Below are 12858 nucleotides of genomic sequence, written 5' to 3'. Positions count from 1 at the left end.
TGAACTCCATCTCCAGTCCCTCCAGAGGTTCATCTGCTACAATGACCTACATTCCCCTGCACTTAATTGTGTTTTAAATTATTTGATATAGCTAAATTCCACTCCAAATCACATCAATACACAAGCTGGGGTAACCCAATGCACTCAGTCAAACAAAGACAGTCCTTTCAGATGTGACATTCCAAGGGCTTAGATATTACTGACTAGGACCCAAGGACAAAGGGCAGACATCTCTTTAGGCAAAGTTAAATTCTTTACTACATGTTGGGCAGTGCTGTGGTTCTAGTTCTTCAAACTAAGAAGCTAGGGAAGAGACTGATAAGATGTTTTTGTCAGATTTGACTCTTATTGTAGGTAGTTCCATTTAGAATAAAAACATTGAGTTCTGAAATTAAAAACAAAAAACATTCAAAGAAAAGAGACAGATTCTGTTTGCTTGTTTGTTTGTTTGTTTTTGACAAAGTCTTGCTCTGTCACCAGGCTGGAGTGCAGTGGTGCAGTCTCGGCTCACTGCAAGCTCCGCCTCCCAGTTCAAGTGATTCTCCTGCCTCAGCCTCCCAAGTAGGTGGGACTACAGGCGCGCACCACCACACCCAGTTACTTTTTGCATTTTTAGTACATGGGTTCACCATCTTGGCCAGGATGGTCTTGATCTCTTGACCTCGTGATATGCCTGCCTTGGCCTCCCAAAGTGCTAGGATTACAGGCATGAGCCACCACGCCTGACCAGTTTGATTTTTTTAATTACCAAAATAATTTCTAGATGTATGTTTCTCACAGGTTTTTAAAACGTCTACAAATCCCTATATATTTCTTCATAGTAGAGTAATGTCTTGGTAGTGCATTAGTTTGTTCTTATGGCATCAGCTATTGTCTCTACAACCTCAGAATAAGGTTAGAATATTGGTTGGTACAATGCAGACATTATATAGTTGATATTATTAAAGTTTCCTGAAATAAGTGAAATTACCAAAAACTTACACAACAGACACGACAAACATAACCCAATAAAAGGTATAATTTAATCCTCTTGCACAGTTTACCTAATACTTATTTTAAAAATAGTAGTTCCTTTTTAAATAAGGAAATTATTTCATTTCTAACAATGAAAGCATGTCAAAGAAATCAAAAAATAAATCACACAGAGTATATAAGCAATATATTCTAGAGAGTGGTAGTGAATCCTTGATGTGAAGATGCTGACATGAGAGTGGTAAAAGAATACAGTTACAGACTTTGGTTGTTTATTCTTGTTATTTTCTTGGAAAAATTAATTTTGGTGGCATTCATATGCAATGAATATCCAGGAATTCCAATGCTCTATACTCTGACGAAGTGTGTCTACTTTGAATTCTGTAATGGATTCCTAGAGATAAGGAAGGAACCAGCATTGCTAAAGGGAAATAACATATAAGGCACCTCTATAAGATGTCCATATGACAAACAAAAAGTAAAATTCTGACTTTAGGGATGCTTATTTGCTATTATCTCTGACTCCTTTGTCCTTTGTCAGTATTTTTAAAAAGTACTCTTCAGTCTCCCTGTTCAACTATCAGATGTTTAAGAATATGGAAACAGAAATTCAGGTAAATATGTTATTTAATCCAATGACAGACCTTTCCCAGCAGTGTACCAGTGAAGGTTTGGGGGTCTTTCAACAATGTAATTGTTAAACACAAAATTAGATTAAGTATTCGGTTGTTAATCAGCAGTCTCGACTTCACTGCTGTTAGACTTTCTGTGCCTTACGTGTTTGTATTGCCTAATTTGATGTGCTTGTGGATAGATCCATATAGGTGCTTGGAAAAAATCCAATCCCTGAGATAATTGGGTCTTTTTAAAATAAAATGCACCCTTGTAATTTTATGTAGAGTGATCTTTTTTAAGTATACATAAACCATGGCTTCCAACAAGATTCTTTCGGACATAGAACAGGGACTTTTCTGTTTTTCTACTCCTTCCATCAGAATATTCTCAAATTGCAGATGCCACATCACAATTCTGTTGCTAAAGTTTCTTTTTCCAACGTCTGTTGTAGCAATGCTCATAGTGAAGTTTGAAAGAATACTTATTGGAAAAATGCCCTGCCTTCTTTGCCTGGTGACATATTCTGAGCTTTTGCAGGCACACGTATCACTCGCTTTATCTGTACAGTTCTTTACAGTTCTTTACTCGCTTTATCTATTTGTTCTTTTAGTATCGAGGCTACTATAATGAGCAGAAACCATCCTTTTCAGATAACAGTACTAAAAAATAGTTAAAATAAATTTTAAAATGTTTCCTTAAAATGGCATAATGCTTCCAAACATAGATTTCAAAGTACAGGAGATATTTTGGGGAACATCCTTTGAGGAATAAACAACTATATGTTTCAAATTTGTAACCATTAAATTTAATAATATCTCATACTCAAAACTCTAGATGGTGATACTCTTTATCAGTAATAATTAGTGTGGGTGTGCTTATTAGATTAAAATGGCAATACAATGTCCTACTTAAAAATTTTAAAAAAAGATGAAGCTAATAGCTCACCATCTCACTGGGTATGCAAAATAGCAAACAAATGGCATTGTGCTGCTTTTGTTATTCCTTGATCTGGATCTTTGTAAATCTGTCTCTGAAAGAAAAATGTGATGAAATATTTTCTAGATTGACCATTAATTTTTATAGCAAGAGTGACAAATACTCAGATTAATTCTAACACCTTCAGAAAATTAATTTGATATGTGGTATTCACAAAAAAATTGTTATTCAAAAATGTTTATGTAACATATATTAGGGATCATTTAACACATACAGAGTATTCTGCTTGATGCTATGAAGATAAAAGTGAGCCAGACATAGGCCTTCCCTTGAGCCAGTTAGTAACCATGAAGAAAGATGAAGCATACATAGCAAACTATAATATAGTGAGAAATAAAATAGTGTTATGAAAGAAATGTAAATAAATTAAACTCCAGGAGAGAAAGATTTCTTTTCCTTCCAGCTTGGGGGATCATTTGGAAGACCTTTTAGCCAGGGCTTGAGAGAAAAGATGTAGGGAACAACTGATATAATTGATACTCCACATAGAGGAAATAAAGTGATCAAAAGTCCAGAGATGCAAACACTTTTTTTTTTCATGGTCCTTTATTGTAGGATATAAAGATGCAAACACATGGGATGTGTTTGTGAGATATGAAAGATTATTTCCCTGGACTGTAAGGGACATCAAGGAGAAAAATTGGAGATAATATTGAAAAGATTCTTGGTTCAAGACACTCATTTAAGATGATGACTTACTGTCTTAATTTTCTGCTGCTATGATAGAATACCACAGACCAGGTAATTTATTAAAAAAAAAAAAAAAAAAAAGATGTTTATTTGGCTCACAATTCTGGCAGCTGGGAAGTCCAAGAACATGGCACCAATATCTGGAAAGGGTCATCCATGGCAGAAGGCATCACATGGTGAGCAATCACAAGAGACAGAGAGAAGGTAGGGGCAACATTTATTCTCTTATTAGGAGTCCACTCCTTACTAACCCACTCCTGTAATAATGGCATTAATTCACTTATGAGGGTGGAGCCCTCGTGACCTAATGACTTCTCAAAAGCCCTACCTCTTAATACTATTACAATGGCAATTAAAGTTCAGCATGAGTTTGGAGGAGGCATTCAAATCTTGGCACTCACTATGGAACTTTAACCTATCTAGGAGCATTTTGGATATGTCAATCGATCAGAAGGCAACATCAAGCAAGAAAGCCTCACAATTTAGATTTTATGGTGAAATTTAAACTGGTCTCTAGAGGTAGCTTATAACTTTGGCCACCATCTTGAGCTCCTGCAACTGGAATATAGGAGCAGTAGAATGCTAATAGATGTGATTCCTCTCAGGCCTTAGGGGAGAATACAGAGAATACTGTTTTCACATAATGTGTCTTTTATGTGTAGGCCCTACTACCCCTTTTTTGTTGAACAACTACTGATAATGTGCTAGTACTGAAGCTGCACACACACACACACACACACACAAACCCTACTTATGAAGGTGTATTGTTACTTTTGATTTTAAATGTACAAGTTGTGTTAGAGTTATGGGATAACTCTGAAATTGAAAGTAAGATGTGATGCCAAAGCTAAACTGTCCACTATTTAATCTCATAATCTCATACATTATAATTGTCCCAAAGTTAAGTGCTCGACTGACTTTTTCAAAAAACAAATTCATATATTTACATACACACATGTATAAATGTATATATACATATAAACATATATGCGTGTATGTGTATATATATTTATATATGTATATAATCTTCAAGCAAATTCCTATGTACATAGAGTGCAGGAAGATTAATTTTGATTTTGATGACTGATGCCTCGAAAGAGTAAGATGGTTATATCATTAAAGAGTTAAATACAGCCCACCTTTCTGGTATTATACATTAAGAATAGACAAATTTAGTAAATAAATAGAATTTGGAATTATTTATGTCATGTATCACAAATTACAGTTATTTAAGTTACAGATATTATAACCATTTATCCACATTAATACAATTATCTCCAGCTTTATAATCTTTGTAAGCATAGAGAATTCAGTGAAATAGTATTTGGTCTTGAAGACCGTAAAGCACTCAGATCCCATTTATTTGAATATTATTTCAAATACATACTATCCTGCAGCATGATAGAAATACAAATGCTGAGAAGATTGCTAAGCACACATAAAAGTATCTGGCACTAATTCAGTAATATACAACAACACACTAAGCTCAGACTTTGAATAGTTAGACTCTAAACTGTCTGGTTCTGTAAACCAACACTGTCCTACAGATGCACTCCAAAGTTTGTCCCAAAGTACATTTCTCTTTTACATATTTAATTTTTTAAAATAAAATATATCTAACTATGTGATTAAAAGTAGGTTATATAAAGGAAGGATTTCTGCAGCAGTGTCCAAGCTCCAGCTGAGCAAATTTTTGCTGGTAATATCTTATTTGAATCCATTAGCTTATAAGTTCAGGAAAAATAGATCTGTAAAAATAATGTTGAGGATCATAAATCTTAATACTAAGCACTACATATATATAATCCTTATAATTAATTGAGTCTGTTGTTTGTTTTCCTGTTACCCATATAGATGACAGGCAACAAGAGATTAAGAATAAAGAGCTATGCTGCTTTCTTGAGTAGTCCTCTGTCTTAAGGACTACTAACATACATGAAACATGCACTAGACCTTAACTTAATGTTTCTCAAGGAGGAATAGAGGACATTAACTGTACATTCAAGAACATGTCTGGAGCCTCTCATTGATATTCCAGGAGGTGCTTCTACCACACTAGCCCTCTACCCCTCAGTTACTTGAGAGGTGAGAAATTCACTTCTTTGATTATTTTCTCAACTTAGGTCTATCACAAATAAGTTATATTGAACAAGTATTAATTAAACACCCACTGTTTACCTTTTATGAAACTAGAAAAATTAAGTGCAGAGTTAGAACACACACATAAATCAGTATATTTATTGGGTGCCACTGAGTGACAATTAGAAAGGTATTTTTATATGCTCTAGTGCTTATCAAAGGATTTTTTCTCAGCATAGTCATTATTGTAATAGGTCCTCTTAAATAATTGATAAATGTCAAATCCTTTAATACTTAGTTTCAAGACATTTTAAACAATATTATACTTGTAATGTCAGAGGACAGGAGATTGGAAGACATGGCAGAATGTCTAAAGGCATTTTCTACAGTCCAGTTAGAATACCAGAGATGGTAAACTTTTATGACTTCCAAGCTGTGTTTTTAGGGTTTTGCTTTTAAAGGTAAAACCTGTCATACTAATTTTCTGCATCCAGAAGTATTTACTTCCCTTATATTTGCAATCAACTGTGTACTACCGTGCTCTTTTGAGAGCAGACGTTAAAGTATCTGTAAAGGCCTTGTTTGATTGTAAATATTATACATTGGATTATGTTTATGCAAATTTATCTTAGCTGTGTGTAAAAATAAGACTGGCTTTTGAAAAATGCTAAGTGCTATGTTTTCCCCCAGCTTCAGTTGACGCAGTTGATTGGAATAAATTGAGAAGGATCAATATTGTCATGAGGCTGATAGGATATGCGTTTTTCAAAAGCTTAGGAAACTTTTTCGTCCTTGAATAAGATATAAGATAATAAAACCTTACATATTCAGAGAGAAAAGGCTACTGCAGCCAATTTAATTAAAAGACAAAGGTGTTCTGTTAGGAAGAGAGTTACCAAAGCTGTTTTGACAAAGGTAACTGGCTGTTCTGAAATGGAAGAATCTGATGATACATATTGAAGATCTTGTTGCTCTTTGCCATGAATATGTGATTTGCAATACATATGACATTTTTTTAAAGTGAGAGCTTTTACTACCTAAAATTGCTTACAGGAGGCTATATGAAAATGTGAAAAGAAAGTATGGGATCACTGGTTTTTAGAGCAACTTAAAAAGTCTCTCAAATCTCCTGACTTCCTAATTGAGGAAATTATTGCAAACGATGTCAAGTCTGTTTTTCATCATCCTTTCTAAACTTACCCTGGTTTGTATTTTTATATTAGTTAAATTATAACTGATCAATATTCTTTTATTTTTCACATGAAATGTATATTTATCATGGAAAAAAAAATCCTCGTCAGTCTAAAGTAGTAATATTTCACTTGGCAAGGGAAAGGCAAAAGGGAGCATTAGAGAGAAACCATCAAGAACATTTTAGGATGCTCTAGCCTGAAGAACATTGGTAATGAAAGGTTACTACTGTGGAGATAAATGAAGACCACCCAAATGACAACAACCCAGGTCTACTTATTTAGAGCTTGCTAGAGCAAGGGAGATGCTCACCATCGCTTGCATTTGACAGAAAATCAAAGGCAGGCAGAAATGTGCATTAGGTTTACAGTGCAGGAGGAGACGGCTTCAGGTCTGTGCTCGTTGGAGGCTGTAGGGCTGGGGAAGCTGGAGGTGGGCTAACAAGAAGTGAGGCACCCTATGTAGGTTAGGGGAACATATTTGACTTTCCCCGGTTGGTCTTGTGTAGAAAGTGGGGGTGAAAATTAAAGAAGCTATCAGTTATTAATCAAATTTGGCTGTTTTCAGTTGATTGCTTAAAGTTTTGGTTTGGCTTTTTGAACTAATCGTTGCAGATTGTAAATTAGATTTCTACCTTTATATGGGATCTGGCCATTGACAATTTGTATATTCAATGTCTCACTAAAGACCCATGTCTTTGGCATGCCTATGTGTGCATGTATTAATGTTTGGATTTCAAACATGTATTTACCAAGAAATGGCATGCTTTCCATTAACAATTACACGTGTGGGCACAGGAGGAAAAATTGCACACCAGTGGGCTAGTTGGCTATGATTTTACCATGTTAAATGTATCAAGCAGAATGAAACAGTAGCAGAAGCAAACACCAGTGCAACTCTATAATTAACCACAATATTAATATCATGACTGTGCTTGTTTGTAAAAAAGAAAAAAAAATGACTTCCAAAGACCAATTTTTATAGTAAGTAATATCTCCATTTGTCTTTCATATTTCAAAACATGTATTCAACATGATGGCATTATTGTAATTGAATTACCTTCTCCATTTAGGTAATATTAACACTGCATTCAATTTTTCTGTCTTTTTGTTGTGAATTGCATATTTATCAATTGTATTATGTGCCTCTGTTTTTAGAAACTAGATGAAAACCACACTAATTTGTCCAAATTTTAATTTCCTGAATAATGAACTTTAGCTCCCATAAGAGCTAATATTTGCAGCAAAATTTATCAGACTCTTCAGACTCTAATAGTTATTTACATTTTCCTCTGTGTTTTTTTCCTTGAGAAAATAAATTATGGATATGTCAAATATGCTATTTCTAACATTTAACAAGATAACACATGGCTTTATAAAATGGCACTCAAAAAGAAATACAAAGTTAATCTTGTAATTTTGTTCTAATAGTTTATAGAGGTCTGGAGCCAAAGATTTGTTGTTCTCTCTCTGCAAGTCACAAAGCACTAAGAATGCTTTTATTCAAAACTGAAAATCTGTCTGTATATTTATAAAAGGAATGTTCACTGGTGAATCTGAAATATAAAGTTAATGTTATTAGCAGGTTCTCCTTCAAAAGTAAGTTCTCCTAAAAATTTTTATTTTACTTTTCTTACCAAGTCATTTAATCAAAACATCTTAAAAGAGAACTTACTGTGGGAGACTTACTAGGCTTTACAGAAGACAGAAAAAAACCTAAAAAGACAGAATCACTGCCTACAAAGTTACCGAGTAACAAAGTATACTAAATAAAAAGAAAAATGGCACTATATTAAAAATGTCCAAGAAAGTCAACCTTTGCTTCTCAGTTATAGTCCACTGTAAGACACAAAACATAATTTGTTTTTCATCCCATACCAGATCCTGATATAAGTTATTCAAAATGTCCCTAACTTTAGAATTCAACTGCTGCTAAGGATAAAACTTTTCTTCCAATGGATCTAAATAAGGAAAAGGAACATCTTCATTTCTGTCTATTTCATATATTCTAAGAATTTCCTCTACTTGGGAAACATATATTTGTATATTAAATTGTCAGCAAAAAAATATTTGGAAGAAAATAATGGTATAGGTCAAAAGAGTAGATCCTTAAATCATGTATTTAAATTGGAAAAGAAACATACATGAAGAAAAGAAAAAAAAAAAAGAAGAGTAGAGAGAGATGTTTCTCATAACTAGATAAGGATGACAGTTCCACCAATGTGCTACAAAATATCCTATGTAATTTGCTTACTGTGTTTTACCTGCTGTATGGCTTGCTTTAATTGAATGTAGTCTCATCATTGACACATCCTCTGAAAGTTTAGAAAAACATTCCATTGGAGATCTAATCCAGGGTTAGAACAACAATTAAAACACACTAGCACTCACAGAATTTCTCTCATAAATAACTCTAAATATCAAGTATTCTTGATTTTCCCAGCTTGTAAACAGATTTTTCCTTTTTAAGTAGAGAGAAATATCTGTTGCAAGTGAATCATTAAACCTTGGGAACAAGCAGAGTAGTTATAAAATACTTCAGGAAGTCTATCAGACTGGCTAGGGATTCCCCAAGGTACTATAAGTCTGACAAATTTGGCATTTTTTACTAGTCTGAGGAGAGACTGGACAGTCCCCAATACATGTACTGACAGTCCCCAACACATTAGTGTTTTCGTTAAGTACCTTCCTTTTCTTAAACCTGAACCTAAATTGGCTGGGCATGGTGGCTCATGCCTGTAATCCCAGCACTTTGGGAGGCCAAAGCGGGTGGATCGCATGAGGTCAGGAGTTCGAGACCAGCCTGACCAGCATGATTAAACCCCATCTCTACTAAAAATACAAAAATTAGTCAGGTGTGGTGGCTGGCACTTGTAATCCCAGCTATTCGGGAGGCTGAGGCATGAGAATCGCTTGAACCTGGGAGACAGAGGTTGCAGTGAGCTGAGATTGTGCCACTGCATTCCAGTCTGAGTGACAGAGTAAGATTCCATCTCAAAAAATAAAAAATTAAATAAAATAAAAAATTTAAAAAAAACACAAGAAACAAAACTTAACCGAAGTTGTTAACTGTGAGCTAACTAAATTAACCTGCATTCGTTTTCTTTTTTCATCTCTTTGACGTGATGAATACATTTTATTTTTATATCAGTTTTCTTAAAATGCATTCATTCATATTGACTATTATGACAGAAGTGTAGTTAAACACTTAATTGACTCCTGAGTTTCCTTCGGAAGTTCAGGTCCATCCCTTAATGAGATTATGATCCTGTTGTAACTGAAAAATCAAAGTAAATGGGTATGGATTCTAGGCCTAAGAAAGATAATTTTGGTGACTAGTGACTCTGTGAGGAAAAACTTTCTTTCATCTTTTTCCAGATGTCTTCTCCCTAAGACTCTCTGAAATTCTTCTGGTCTGTTATAAAATACAATTTGAGTATGAAAATAGCTAACATATGAAAAAACCTTAGTACTGTGCTTGCAATACACTAACTAAATACTCCATAAATATTAGCTATTAGTAGTAGAAAGTGGGGCTGTTCACTGTGGAAAAGGGCTTCCTTTTTCCTTTGTCATTTAGTACAAACATGTGAAATGCCCTGGAAGATACAATCTGTAAAGTTTATTCCTATTTTATGAGTTATAACAGCTATTTCAAGGCCATACATATAATACTTCTGTATAAACCCCTTTCCTTAGCACCACTTTACTTATCTTTATGACAGAAAAATAGATATGAAATAAATTTTTTGACAGATAGTCTTTTGCCAACACAATAAAAATATGAAGCAGGGAGGTAAGGAAAGTTTTGTTTTGTTTCATTTTCTCTTTACCCTCTGAATTCCTTTATTTGGTCCTGCCTCTTTTATTCATCTAAATCCCGAGTGTGTCCTCGCTACCCACCGACTCTCAATACAGAATCTTTCCACATACAAACACATGCTCTTCATTGATCTATACCTTTGTTTCTCCAAATCTTTAAAATTGGAATTTTGGTGACTTTAAAGATTCTCAAGCATGTTCGTATTTCCCCGTGTCTTATTCGCACAGCTGTTTCTGCGCTAATGCTTCACTCGGTGTCAAGGTGTCAAAGCTGAGTAAGCCCTAGAATCTGTCCTTGAAGTCCAAGGCCTATGAGGAAATAAAAGTTCATGTAACTATGATGAAACATGTGAAAGCATTGTACACACATTACTATGCTAACAAAGAAAGGATGAGCAATTCTACCTCAGAAAGTTAGTGCTAAAACCATCATTCACATGGAGGATATTTGCCCCTACATATGAAAAATTAATCAGAGTCTTGCATGGAAAGACATCCCAGATGGAGAGCACAACACTTTCAGAGACATTTGCTCAGGAACCACGGTAGTGGAGAACTGTGACATTGCTGGAAAGAGGAGGAGTGGGAGAGATGCTGGAAAGAAGAAAGGCGATGGAATAATAAGAGGACCTCACATCAACCTTCCAGCCTGTAGGGTTCATTTTATCTTCATTTCACAAAAAAGGAAAATGAGGTCCATAGAGTAAAAAACGACATAGGAAATAAACAGCAGAGCTCAAATTCAAGACCAGATCTTCTACTAAAACCCATCTTGCATGCTTTCCACTGCAATATATGACTAGTTGGAATTTCTTAAATCAAAATATTAAATCCCTAATTTAGATACAAGAAATTAGACTTTAGTATGGTATATGCTAAAGGGATCTTTTAGACAGAGCTCCTTTTACAAGTGTTCCAATTACCTCATAAACAAGTCTTTTCCTGAATGTATATTGTTGCTTTTCTCATCCTAAGGAAGTTGGAGGTGAGGAGAAAGAGAAGAAAGAAAGAAAAAACTAATACTGATTGGGTGCCTTCTGTGAGCTACAGATTATTTTATGTGTTATATTTTATAGGTATTTTTTATACTATATTATTTGAATGCTCACAACCATTTTGTGAGTTAAATATTATTGCCACTTTTAAAGATGAGGACTCTGAAACTCAGATATAAAAAAACTGGCCCTACTGACTTGTCCAGTCATGCAGCTAGTTAATGGTCAACCTCAAGTTAGAATGGGAGTTAACTTGACCCAGACCCAGATCATCTCATTCCTTTATCTAACTGTGCTCCTTGTGAATGGGCTCAACATTAAGCTCAAAACAAGGCCAATCAGCAAACTAAAACATTGATGAAGGAAACGTTTTAGGACAATGTCTCTAAGAAAGGACATTCCTTGGTGAAGGAAGTAACGTGGCATTTTCAGTTTAATTAAATAGTAACCTTGTATTTTAAATAACATTTGGATTTCAAATTTGGACTCCAAACAGAAAGAATGATGAGATCAGGGAACTATATGAATGACAAAATAGACCATGAAGCAGCATGAAGAAGAAACAATGAGTGAATGGGAAGAGGTACACTACATAAAGTGGGAGATATAGAGTCTCTTGTTCTCAAGGGCTTTATTTGCCCACTCAAATCATATCTGTCTTATAAGTATGCCCAAAATCTGTGAATTCATACATTAGTCCCTCCTTATTGATGGGGAATACTTTCCACGACCCCTAGTGAATGCCAGCAACCAAAGATAGTACCAAACTCTAAATACAATGATTTTTATGTATACTTAGTTATGATAAAGGTCAATTTGTAAATTTGGCACAATAAGAGATTAGCAACAACAATTAATAATTAAATAGAGCAATTCTAACAATATACTGTAATAAAAAGTTGTGTGAGTGTGATCTCTCTGTTTCTCTCAAAATATCGTATTGTACTGTTCTCACCTATCTTTGTACCACAGTTAGCCATGGGTAACAGCTACTGTAGAAAATAAAACTGCAGGTTAGCAGGAACTACTGTATTTACCAAAGGATCATTGTCCCATATAGTCATGTTGTCTCCCAGAATCCTAATAGCTAAACATTTACAAATTATGATTGTTGACCAACCTAAATTCTAGAACACACTGATACTTTAGCAGAAGAAAGTAATTAACTCAAGCTCCTGGCCTAGAAAACATCAGTGTTTGAGAGACTGCTCACCATCAAGAGAGGGCTCCAATACTGAGTCTTGTCTAATCATCTTCATAGATCTTGCACACTCAAGTTAACTCTTCAGTATTTAGTTACTTTTATCCAGGGCACTCATCATAATGATCATATGCAATCGTCTATATTTGTATTCTAAGTGGTATGTCTTGCTGAAGACAGAAACATTTAACTACTTGACTATATGTATATAATGAATTACTTAGAATAAAAATAAAGAAGTTTGACATTATAGTTTTTTTATTGGCCAGAAATTTTGCTGGTAGTTGAGCTATATGTC

At 34.5% G+C, this 12858-nt stretch overlaps 1 protein-coding gene across 2 annotated transcripts in view; it reads left to right on the top strand.

The window, feature by feature from the left end:
• Window positions 1-12858, top strand: part of NAALADL2 (N-acetylated alpha-linked acidic dipeptidase like 2) — a 962079-nt gene that overhangs the window by 852762 nt on the left and 96459 nt on the right. The window lies entirely within an intron of this gene.

This window comes from Chlorocebus sabaeus, chromosome 15 (assembly GCF_047675955.1).
Source record: "Chlorocebus sabaeus isolate Y175 chromosome 15, mChlSab1.0.hap1, whole genome shotgun sequence".
NCBI classification, from domain to species: Eukaryota; Metazoa; Chordata; class Mammalia; order Primates; family Cercopithecidae; genus Chlorocebus; species Chlorocebus sabaeus.
The sequence above is the reverse complement of the archived record's forward strand: the minus strand, read 5'-3'. Positions and strand labels throughout refer to the sequence as shown.